This window comes from Ursus arctos, unplaced genomic scaffold (assembly GCF_023065955.2).
Source record: "Ursus arctos isolate Adak ecotype North America unplaced genomic scaffold, UrsArc2.0 scaffold_27, whole genome shotgun sequence".
NCBI lineage: Eukaryota > Metazoa > Chordata > Mammalia > Carnivora > Ursidae > Ursus > Ursus arctos.
The window spans coordinates 22,836,724-22,849,855 of NW_026622952.1; the positions used below are offsets into that span (position 1 = coordinate 22,836,724).

Below are 13,132 nucleotides of genomic sequence, written 5' to 3' on the forward strand. Positions count from 1 at the left end.
CCTTTGGAGTATTAATGACTTTTCTTATTTTTTCTTGATCATTATAGATTATATTACTTATTTTTAAGAAATTATCTTTTACTGTATTACTTTTCTTTTTACATTTTTCTGTTTAGTAAATTTATTCTTATATATGTTATTTACCTCCTTCTACTGTCTTTGAATTTAAGTTACTATTTTTTTCAAATTCCTGGAGAAAATGTTAGTGATCTAAAATACCCTTTCAAGACTAAGTTTATTCTTTAAGCATAACTTTAACTACATTCCACTGTAAATTTAGTCCAGATCTTCATAATCATTTTATTTAAAACACTCTCTGTATCTATTTTGAGTTATTTGTTAACCACTATGTTCTTTACAGGTTTACGGTTTAATTTCTAAATTGATGATTTTTTAGTGACATTTCTATTACTGATTTCTAGTTATTTGCAGTGGTCAAATAGCGTGCTCTGTTTTCATTCAGTATTGCAAATTTTCTGGGACATGATTTATTCCCCAAGATATGATTCCTTTTGGAAAATGATTCATATTAATTTCAGAACAAGTTATACTTGTGTTGAGTGCAGTGGTATCTCTAAGTCAATCAAGTCAGGTGTGTTTTTCAATTATCAAAATTGAAAATAGCTTCCACTTATTTTTTCCCTATTTTTCCTTTCTATTACAAAGAGAAAGATGTGAACTCATTCCCATCTTATTGTAACTTTGTGTATTTTTTTTAGTTTGTCTTTTTTTTTATTTATGTAATACTGTATCACAATTCCACACAAATATAGACATATTATGTCTAGTGTATTTCCTTTGTATTGTTATAAATGTCCCTATTTATTTCTGATAAGGCTTTGTGTTTTACAATCTAATTTGTGTAACATTATTATAGCTACATCAGCTTTATTTGATTGGAGATTGCAATGAATGAGGGGTTTTTTTGCATTTTCTTTCATTTTCAACATTTCTAATGTCACTTTAAAAAAGCATAAAGTAGAGCATGTTTTTAAATTAAATCAATATTAAAAACTTATATAGTGTATTGAGTTAATTTGTTTTTAATGTAATTATTGATATATTTGGGTTTAAATACCTCATCAAATGGATAAAGTAGGTGTGGTATATAAATATAATGGAATACTACTCAGCCATCAAAAAGAATGAAATCTTGCCATGATGCAGTTGGAGCTAGAGTTTATTATGCTAAGCAAAATAAGTCAGTCAGAGAAAGGCAAATGCTTCTTCATTTGACTCACACGTGGAATTTAAGAAGCAAGACAGATGAATATAGGGGAAAGGGGAAAACAAAGGGAGGCAAACTATAAGGGACTATTAACTATAGACAACAAACTGAGGGTTGCTGAAGGGATGGGGGTGGCGGATGGGCCAGATCGGTGATGGGCATTAAGGAGGGCACTTATTGTGATGAGAACTGGGTTTTGTATGTAAGTGATGAATCACTAAATTCTAGTCCTGAAACTAATATTACCCTGTAAGTTCACTAACTAGAATTTAAATAAATGTTGAAACAACAACAAAAAAAATTTAAAAAACAAAAAATACATCATAAAAATTTTGTTTTGTGTATGTTCTACCCACTTCTTTCTTTGCATTATTGACTCCTTCTGTGTTTGTCAAGTACTTTCATCCTTTGTTATATATGCATGTTTTTATGATTCTTTTTGTCATTGTCCTTGAGAGTAATCATTGACTTACTATATCTAGCATAAGTTAGTACTTTTTCACATCTTGATCACTAGAATTTTTCTGAGCTCTAGAAAGTATCTAATTATAAAAAATAAGCTTTTTGATGATTCACCTTCATACAATCGTATTTCCCGTAAAACTCAACAGTAATGTTTCATGTATTTTGAGTGGAATAAAGTCGTAAAAGAAAGGCGTGCAAACACAAAGCAGAAAAACATAAATAAAACAGCATGTTTTGATCTTAATTTCAGTCTATTTAAGCTTTATATCAAGCCAGAGAATGATTGAATATAAACCCCTATTAAGAATAATCCAAAGGACCTAGTCGATCTCTGAAGACATTTAATGCTAAACCATTCCTAATTCTTTTCAGACTTTTGAAAAGCTACATGTTTTGTGTGACTGCTTTCTGCTATGTAGATCTAGAATACGTTTGAGCAATCCTTTTTTAAATCCTTTTAGATCAATTCTGAATTCTTTTCAGGTGTCATCCTTTAACACAAAATCCCCAGTATCACACTTGTCTTCTGGTCTTTTTTTCTTTACTATGATTCCCATTGCACAAAATGGATGTTGTGTCTGCCATTATTTCCCTTAGGCTGCTGTTGGATTTAGAAACATTCCTGATAACTGTGTTCAGTAATCATTTGCGATGCCTGATCAGTTGTATTGATTTTTCTCCTTGCGTACAGATTTCCCATCAGCAGCGCATTTGTGAATCCTGGTTTAATGTGCTCTTCCTGCTTATCACTGATCTCAGAAGCATCGTGGTATGTGAGTACTGAATTTATCTAAAATTTTTCTGTTCTTTTAAATTTCAATTTCATCAAGCTGTTTCGTACTTTTGTGTAAAAATGTTTAGAAATTATGAATTTTTTAAGGGAGGAAAATAAAAGAGCATTTAGATATAGGAGTATATGGCTTTCAATGAGGATTCAAGTGAGTTCCTCCCTGAGAGTAATTAACCTGTTTTGATGAAATTTAGGGAAGCTGGGGAGAGACTAACCCTTACAGAAACAGTTTGAAGGAACACACTATGGACCATTTGTGTATTTATTAACATAAGGAGCTGTTAGACAATTATAAGTATCTAAAGAACAATAGCAGAATGTCTCAACCAATGTGGGTCTTGTTTCTCTGGGCAGGCAATCAAACGATGAATTGTAATATGACAAAATTTCCCTAATTATGCATGAATCAGTTGAAGAATTGAAGAGGTCTTCACTATGTGGGTGCTCATGGATGACACAGGATATGAAATACCATAATTACTGGTTTTAGGTTGACTAGTTAAATGACTACAATCTCACTTCATCTCAATCGTGCTAGTATTTTTTTCACAATAATATTTCAGAACACAGTGTTTGTGATTGGATCAAGGGCGACACTTTTAAGAACTTTTATGACTTCGGATCTTCCATTGAGCTCTGTCTCCTAGCTTATTTGTCATTGTTTCCCAAAAAGCGCTCTATACTCAGTCACCTACTGTCTCTGCATCCTGTAGATTCACTGAAATCATTGTAATATTGTGATTTTCCTTGAATCATTCTATTTCTTAGATATTTCTCACATCCCTTTAGAAAAGTGTTCAGCTTTCCTTAATGCCCTAATCTAACCAGCAGCTAACCCAGTGGACCAGGGTGTCACTGCTTAGATTCAATTCTAGATTTATAAGAAGAACCACAAAACTCAGTCAAACACAATCAAATACTTTAATATGGTTTCGTATTACCTGAAACCTGTGTTATATTAAAAAGAATGTCTTCTCAGTACATTTAAGCTCATGAAGGACAGAGAGCCATTTTTTTGCTCTCATGCATTATTACTCAAAGAACCAAGATCTTAAGAAAACCACTAAGTATTTTTAAGTGATGGCTATCTAAGGAATTAAAAAATCTCAGCAAATTTGGGAGTCAGGAACTATGAAGGGTCTGATTGTTCACCATTCTTACAAAGTAACCACTTAGTCTACCTGAATTCCATGGGTCTAGGAAGAAGACAGGAGACTTCTGAATCAGATACAAGGGACTATCAGTCCCAGCAGAACAGTAGACACACATGGTGTCTATCCACAGACTTCTGGGTTCCTTGTGGTCCAGTCTTCTTTGTTTCTCTCCTGCTGCATCCAGTATCAGAGCTCCTCACTTTGCCTCAGCACTGTTGTCCACATTTATCTTCTCAAAACCAAAAATAAAATCCAGGCCTTCATTATCTGTGGCCTCAAATATCATACAAGCTCTTGTAGCTGATCTCTCTGAATTAAGTCCTTTAATTCTATATATGCCTGACAACAAACTTTGCAGAGCACTGATGTTATAATGCAGCTTCCTTATTTAAGTAAAAAAAAAAAAAAAAAAAAAAAGTCAAAACAAAATTTCATTTCCCATTAAAGAAAACCCAGACTCCTGTAGTGCCTTTTAAGGTGTCCTGTAGATGGGTTCAATAAATTTTTTCTAGTTTCAATCAGGAATCGCTTCACTTTACTACCGTCTACCTCTACTCGTTCATGTCATTTCTTAATCTGTTCTCTCAAACTCAAATAACCAATCTCATTTAACTGTCAACACAGAGTGCCACGGCCAACTGTTCCAGGACACCTTTCTTCAGTTCCCTCCTGGACCCTATCTTACCCTTTTCTAGTGCCCCATATGTCTTTATGAGAGAGACAGAACGAGAGAGAGAGAGTGCGCGTGCGCGAGCATGGGAGTGGGGGGCGGGTCAGAGGGAGAAGCAGACTCTCTGCCGAGCAGGGAGCCCAATGCGGGACTTGATCCTGGGACTCCAGAATCATGACCTGAGCTGAAGGCAGTTAACCAACTGAGCCACCCAGGCGCCCATAGTGACCTATATGTCTTTACTGTTCGTTGGTTTTTGGCCCAATTTGCTATTTTTAGTTATAGTTGTTACCAGTATTTGGTAAATACTCAGGATGCCTAGTGTTTCCATCATGTTTTCATCAGAAAAATGTCATAATTTTGTTTGGATCAAAATTCAAATTAGGTCATGGATTTAAAATTATTAAGGTGCAAATTTCTTTTAATGCTTTCTTATTTTTGAAGGCAATACTACCGTTTTTTTGGTGACACACTCTGTAATTTAAACAATAGTCTACCCATGTGTCTCCTCTCTTTGAATTGTCTTTTATTATATTTAACAATAATAAAATATTTAAGATTTTTATACATTAAGGTCAATAAATACTTGCTATTAAGCACTATTTTTTCAGTTGAAAATGCACTGATTTTAATATCTATAGTACAGTATTCTACTATCTATAGTAGAGAGCACTTTTATCAGTTAGTTCCAAAGTATTATTTATGCTATGGTTTTTTTTATCTTCCTTTATAAATTCATTCTGATACATTTATATCCCAATCCTGATATATTTATTGAACTATTATGGAGATCTGAGGACTCTCCATGGTGTATTTTTAACATTTTGTGAGATCCAGTTAATGATGAGTGGTGTGGGCAAAGTCTGTTGAATGAAAATCTTCCTGAATGTTAACACTACACAGTGGCATTCTCTAGAATACACCAAGGCTATGACTTTGGGGGGGCTATAATGATTTAGAACAGCCACTTACTACAATTTCCTAAGCTGTTATATCCAAGCTACTGAAAATGGTGAAGAACTGGCATTTGTCTGCAAGACCTTGCCATAATGAACATATTCCAAAAGCTTCAGGTGAAGAATGTGGGACAGAAAGAGTCTGCTTATGGCTATCTGTATAATTTAATACAGCCACATGAATGGGTAGTGGAATTAGCATTTATGAAAGCTTTATTAGTTATGGAATTCTTAAAATATTGTACAAATATAATAACATTTCACATGGTGGTAAAATATGTTTTATTTTAATATATTAGAAAAATCCTTCTCAGATATATATGTTGAAAACAATGCCATGCTCGCAATTAAATAGCATGCCATTAGCTAATCTGGCTGCTTATAATTATAGCCATTTCTCCCAAAAGAAAAATATGTCAGCACTTTATTTTCACTACAAATGAATACAATAAAGTGAAAGTTAAATCAGTATGTATTCTTTGTAACCAGTAAAATGAAGATCATTTTAGAATATCTTAAATGTGAGTTTTTTAAGACAATAACTAGTAAAAGTTAAATCCAAATAAATTTTTGAATACGGGATTTTTGGTATGAAAGAAAACATAATAATACAGGGAAAAAAATTTAATCTGTGCAGTTCTCCATATTTTCTCAATCCATATTGCCATAAAATTAGAAATCAATTTTGTTAAAACTTAAACAATTTTCAGAATATTTTAAAGTATTAGTGTCTGCAGTCCTAATCTCTGAATCTATACTTTGGAATTGAATTGGTGCACTGACCCAATCAGCCCAGAGCCTGAAATATATTTGATTTGATGTAAAATGATGGAGGTTTTCTGTGTGGGGTGGGAAATTGTCTCCAATGCTCTCATCTCATGTACAAGTTAAAGAGAATTGGAAAGAGCTCTAATATAATTCAAATTGGTTACATAAGTGATGTGCATTTTCTTTTTCTCGACTTTTCATAAAAGTCACATTTAAATGCGCCTTACTCCTACTCTCTCATCAGGCTAGATAATACTTGAGCTCAAGGGCCCTATAATATTTATCTTCACATCACCAGTATGTAGGGGTTCAAGGATTTCAGGACTGAGTGAGGAAAATGATATGACCACTAGGTGGCAGTAGCTCACGTGAGCTGTATTGAACGCAGCTTTGACAGGTTTGCAGGAAAGGGGAAGTCCCTCAGAGCCTGTGCTGTCCTGTCTCAGAGGCCAACATCCAGAAAAGAAGGAGGACAGGGGAGCTCCTGGAGAAGAGGGGTATTGGAGACGTCCTTCAGCATCATGGCAGAGCTCAGTGTCGGAGGTCCAAATGACAAGAGTGGCTTGCGATTTGCATAGCCACAAAACCCAGTAGATGCAGGATGCAGTTTTGAAAAGTATACAAAATAGACAGTTCTAAGTGACTAAATATCTGTTTATCTGGGCTATGATGAACACAACTGGGCATGTAAAAATTTAAGTTTGGTGTGATCAGGCTTTTGAGCTAAAGTGTTTTTGCCTGTTGTGAAGAAGTAAGTACTATAGGGACCAGTATTCAAAAACCATCTCTGGCTCGTTTATACAAGACAGTGCCTAGCTCAAGGCATGGCACAAAGGGGGGCGGATAGGTGTCTGCTGAAAATAAATAGTCAAATCATTTTGCATAATGAAATCATTGTACGCCTGTAACGCAATCAAATTTTATCTCATTTATGAAAGGTAAGACAAACCAAGATTAAATCTCACTGTATTTTTTAAATAATAATTTTTTATTATGTTATGTTAGTCACTATATAGTATATCCTTAGTTTTTGATGTAGTGTTTGTTCCATGATTCATTATTTGCATATAACACCCAGTGCTCCATGCGATACGTGCCCTCCTTACTACCCATCACCAGCCTATCCCATTGCCCCACCCCCCTCCCCTCTGAAGCCCTCAGTTTGTTTCCCAGAGTCCATAGTCTCTCGTGGTTCATTCCCCCTTTTGTTTAGTCCCCCTTCATTCTTCCCTTCCTTCTCCTACCGATCTTCCTATTTCTTATGTTCCATAAATGAGTGAAAACATATGATAATTGTCTTTCTCTGCTTGACTTATTTCACTTAGTATAATCTCCTCCAGTCCCGTCCATGTTGCTGCAAATGTTGGGGAAGTTATGGTCCATATATACAATGGAATATTCCTCAGCCATCAGAAAGAACAATTCCCCAACATTTAAATCTCATCATATTGATCTTCATAAAGGCTCCATTAGAGCAGGATTTTGCAGTGGAAACAAGCATCTTTTTCTTATCACCCCTTCAGAAATCACATGTGTTTATCTCTGTTTGTTCAGTAAGATTGAAATTGTTTTATAAAAGGGATTTGTGTTTCCTCTCTATTTTATCAAAAGAGATTATAGTTGTACCTGAATATCTGTTTTCACTTTTATCCTTGTTTCAGTTACATTAGCTCAGTTGATCCTTAACAACCATAAAGAAACTTTGCATGAATAGTGTCTGGCGCGGTGTCTTTAGGGCCAAGGATGGCTTCGTGTCTGGTAGGGTGGTTACTGAAACCATCGGCAGGGAAAGGAGTCAGAATGTGAACGGCAGTGTTGGGACTGAATGCAACAGCGGGTATTTGGTAACATTGCCAACCCCGGTAAATTCCAAGGCACTCTCCTTATCACCTAAGCTTTTGGCTTTGGGATAGAAATCAGAAAAAAAATGTAGAACATTGCTATAAGTGGACTGCTCTTGGATGCTTTCAGCCAGGAACTAAAAGAAAATTAAAGTTAGACAAATATTAGCAGGTTTGTAGACTTTAGGCAGAGAAAATTCCTTAGCTGTATTCTATTTCATCTCTGCTTTCAATCTAAGATATTAAGTGTCCAGCAATTTAGGGCCTGCCAGGATTAGAAGAATCAACTACTTCTGTATGTCAAACAACAGAAATACTTATGTCAATCAGATTCCTTCCCAGCCCCGGGCCGTGAATCTAAATGAGAAGATGGGAGTGAGCCCAGTACCATGGAAGTCTATTCCGTTCTCTCCTCCCCATCTTTCCTCATGCTTTCTCTGTCCAGCTCTGTGCCCTGTGGCTGTCACCCCCTCAGATGGCATCACCACCATCCCCTTGCCCTCTGGCCTCCATGTAACCAGTGTGAAGAAGCAGGAGAATGCAGGGCAAGAGAAGGGAGAGGCAGGGGTGTTCGATCCCTGTCCACAGCTTCCTAAGTCTCTCAGAATCTCTTCAGTTGACTTGTTGACTTTGCCAACAGTTTCTAACCATGACCCTAGCACCAGGCATCCTTGTGGATTGCCTGAGGGTATGTACCATCACCTTGAGGGCGAGTACAACAGGCCAGTCACATAGGCTCGTGTGGAAACATAGCCGGCAGAAATACTGCCACCAAACATGTCATGGTCCCTTGTCCCTTCTGTCCCTGCCTTCCTAGACTTTTAAAAATTGTTTCAGGGGTACCTGGCTGGCTCAGCGGGTGGAGCCTGCGACTTCTGATCTCGGGGCTGTAAGTACCAGCCTCGCATTGGGTGCGGAAATGACAAAAAATATAAAATCTTTAAAAACAGGTATTTTAATATTTTTAGGTATCTATTTTATCCATTAACTTTCTAACTAGCATGCTGCATATTTTTGGTACTCACTCTAGGGATGATGATATGGATTCGTAACTTTTCAGGGTCTACAGAGAGTTACTCTTTCACTGCGACACATAAAGGAGAATTTTCAACACTGTAGCTCTGGGTCCACCCTGCTGTGGCCAAGGTCTAGTAGTTGTATGTGGCACATCTGTATACGTTATAATCTCTATAACCCAGTGTTAGAATGTCTGCTTACATCATCGTGCATACGCTAAAGAACCTAAGAGACAAAATGATCTGATGTATTTGCCTTTATATTTACATACCCAATGCTCCTCACTTCCGGTGCGTCCAGCATCCTTTCCCTTCAGCCAAAAGAACAGCCTTTACAGCTCTCTTACATCAAAGGGCTGCTGGCGGTGAATTCTCTGAGTTTTCCTTTAGTGACTTCGCTCTGGAATGATATTTTTCTATGTAGATAGAATTCTGTGTTGGCAGCTTTTATTTTGTATTTCTTTCAGGACTTTAATGTTCTATTGTTTCTGATGAGAAATCAGCGCTCATTCAAATTGTTCCCCTCTATGTAACATGTTGTTTGTCTCCAGCAAGAGCCATGATTTTCATTTCATGCCTGGTTTTCAGCACTCTGACTATGAGAAGCCTGAGTCAGGTTTTCTTTCCATTTATCCTACTTGCGGTTTAGTTATTGTCTTGAACCTTACAATTTATGTCAGTCCCCAAATTTGGGGGATGGTTAGACATTATTTCTTCCATACTGTCACCACTTCTCCATTCTCCTCTCCTTCTGGGACCCTGATCGTCATTTTAGACCTTTGGATATTGTCACAGATGTCCTGGAGGCTCTGTTATGTTTGAAAATCATTTTTCTTTATGTTCTTCAAATTTTTTTTTTGTTAAGCTATTTTCAAATATATAATTTCTTCTATGTCCCATTTGCTATTAAGCACATACAGTGTAATTTAATTAAACTTAATTTAATTTAATTTTAAAGATTTTATTTATTTATTTTAGAGAGAGAGAGGGGGAGAGCACACACAGGGGAGGGGTGAAGGGAGAGGAAGAGAGAAACCCAAGCAGACTCCACACATGTGACTGTGGTAATAATAACTACTTAAAAATCCTTTTCTGCTTTCTCTAATATCTGAACTATCTTGGGGTTATTCTGAAAATGGATGAGATTTTTCTATTATTTCCTGTGTTGTGTAATTTTGGATTATATTCTTCATATTGTGAGTGATACATTGTAAAGATTTTTAATTATATCTTGTGGTTCTTGGAGCACGGATATTTTATTGTAGCTTGTGGTTAACTTGATTACACTCAGATAGCAAGTTCTGGATCTTCTGTGCTGCACAGCAGCTGAAATTTCCATGAAGTTACCTTACCTTTAGCAGAGCACTCATGTGGGTCTGTTTATTAGTATATTAGTTATCCATTGTTGCATAACAAGTAATCTCAGTTTAGTAGCTAGAAACAACAGACAGTTGCTCACATGATTTGCAGGGCAGGAATCTGAGAGTAACTTAGCTGTGTGATTAGATCAGAGTCTCTTGTGAGGCCGCCAGCTGGGTCTGTGCTAACCTGAGACTTGACGGGCTAGAACCAACCTCCAGCCTAAACCACATACCCCTTTGTGGTGTCTTTCCATTGGGCTGCTCATAATGGCAGCTAGCTTCCCCAAAGCTAGTGATCCAAATGAGAGAGGAAACCTGACAGAAGCTTTCCTTGTTTGTTGGTTTTTTGTATCCTAATCCCAGGAATGGTTGACCACCTTGTCTGCCATATGCTGTTGGCCACACAGACTAATCTTGGTCCAGTCTGGGAGGAAAGCATGAAAGGGTGTGAATAGCAGGTGTCTGTGATCATTAGGGGCCATCTTGGTGGCTGGTCACCACCTCTTGTCTGTCCTCTGTCTTCTAACATTTCCTGTGCCTCCCCTAAGAAGACTTGTTCCTTCTTATGACCCTCAAAAGTCTCATCCTATTTACAACATCAGATCAGAGCCTGTAACATTTTCATCTAAATCAGATCTGGGCTAGGACTTCCCTTGGGTGTGGTTCTTTCAGTCCAGATTCCAGAGTACAGGGCTTCTCAGACTTCCCCTCCTCACAGACCAAACAGCCCTGATGCAGCCGCTGTGTGATTACTGCCGGTGTTCCTGTTCAGAAAGTGGGGAGGGGATGGCATTTCACACAGATCTTGGTTTCAAATTCTCCCTTTTTCATTTGCTTTTTCTTTGGCTTCGGAAAACTTCGAGTACCATAGTTAATCCTGCTAGCTACCCTGTGAAGCGGATATTAATACCTCCACCTAATTTGGGAGAAAAGGGTTCATACGGTTAATTGTATGAAGCAGACCTGGTTATTCATCCTTTTCCATTCCTGTCTTCCTCTGCTGTTTTCCACCCTGTCTTGTGCCCCCGATTCAGGTCGGGCACACACACCACTTCAGTTGGGCTCCTTTGGCTTCAGACTCTCTGTTGACTTCAGCCCGTGGGAAATAATAGCAGGAGCACAGAGGGTAGGTAAAGGGAGGGTTTGGGGCATGCTTTTTCCCTCTCTTTCCAGAAGTATTACCTTCATTCTGAATACCAGAATCCCATGTGACCTTTGTCCCCAGTATACCTGTTCGGTCTGCTTGACCCTGTGACAGAGGGTAGTGATGTCTTTTCACCGCTGCTGGTCCCTGAGAACCTGAACAATGCATCATGATTCCCTTCACTCTGTCCACCTCTGAAAATGGCCTCTTTATTACATTTTCTTTAAAATCCTAATTTGGGGTTTGCTCTGTTTCTGAAAAGGATCCTGAATGATAAGCTTTTCCTTTTCTTTTCCATTAAACAATATCCTGGTATAGCATATGAGATTATGACTATATATTATGTTTTACATATATTTATATATATTTATGTTGTATATAAATATATGCATTATAGACAAATATACTAAGTATATAAGGTATTTAATAAACATATAGACATATAAAATTATATACAAAACATAAATATGCATACAGGTACAAAAGTGTGTGTGTATATATGTATCCATGTATGTGTATGTGTGTATATATACACTCACACATTCCATATTTAAAGAGGAAGGCTTTCAAGAGAGGAGAATTAAACATGAAACTATCTTAGTGAAAAAGTGTTTCAAGCCTCCAGAGACAATGATGGGCAGCTTCCGAGCGGGCTGTGATAGCAGCGGTTTCATTAGCAACTGAGCACAGCCCCTAATGTATCGCTAATCATTTCTTCATATTTTGTTTTTTCCTGATGATAAAACAATCTTCAAGATTCAAGAGCAGTGGGTACGAAGCCCATCCTGGCATATTTTTATGGAATATTTTTAAAGGCCCAACAATATCAAGGTGAGAGAACTATCACAGATGCCTCAAGTGAGACAATGAGCACCTGTCTGCTCTGATAAGAAAAGAAAGACTTCTGTTTTAGGAACGAAGCCTGCTTCTACCATTCCCCGATCATGCTCAGAGTTCTAGAATGATTCTGATGAACCTGAGGCTACAAACAGCTATTTGCATACTATTTTTTCCTCTAGCAGCTGGTGGGTGGAATTTTGATGAGCTAGCTCAGGTAGGTTGTTCATAAGACCGAAACACATCCCTTAATCTGTGGGAGTGACAGCTGCAGCTGACTTCTGCCGTGCTTATTATTGGCTACCTGAAGTAAGTGATAAATAAAGGAGAGCAGAATGGGAGGATTTTCATTATAAGCTGGTCTTTCAGTCATGAGGGGTGTTTCTCACACTCATTGTCCTATTTCTTAATCGGTTCCAATTACGATTCAGACAGTGTTGACTGGAGCCAATCCTTAATCTCCTCGAGCCTCATTTTATTCTCTGTAACCTGATAGGTTGAGAAGCTTGACAAATAAAAGACAATTCATAAGAGGGAAATTTCACCTTCCTTGCTTCATGCATACTCTTTGAAATAATAATTCTGTCTCTCCGGGTTAATATAAGGACTAAATGAGATGACAAATACAATATGGCCAGATATGTAGTAGATACTCAACATGTGTTAGTATACATTTTTGCAATTTAATGAATGAGTAAAGCCATAATATACTGAGCCCTAAGCTAGAAGCTGGAGAGAAAAACTGAGGGACATACACATAATATATATATATATATATAAAAAATACATTATAAATTATATAAATATTTATATAAATATAAATAAATATATTATATATAAATATATATATAAAACTGGAGGATATGCACATATATATATAATGCACGCATGGGCAAACTTCT

The 13,132-nt window shown here is 37.0% G+C and overlaps 1 long non-coding RNA gene across 2 annotated transcripts in view; it reads left to right on the plus strand.

Annotated features, from left to right (window-relative positions):
• Positions 1-13,132, plus strand: part of LOC123001544 (uncharacterized) — a 590,601-nt gene that overhangs the window by 328,949 nt on the left and 248,520 nt on the right. Inside the window, exon 4 of one of the 2 annotated variants that reach the window (XR_008955962.1) lies at positions 2,385-2,466. This is a non-coding gene — a long non-coding RNA (uncharacterized LOC123001544). The remainder of the gene's footprint in view (positions 1-2,384; positions 2,467-13,132) is intronic. The other variant, XR_006410538.3, reaches the window with a different exon arrangement.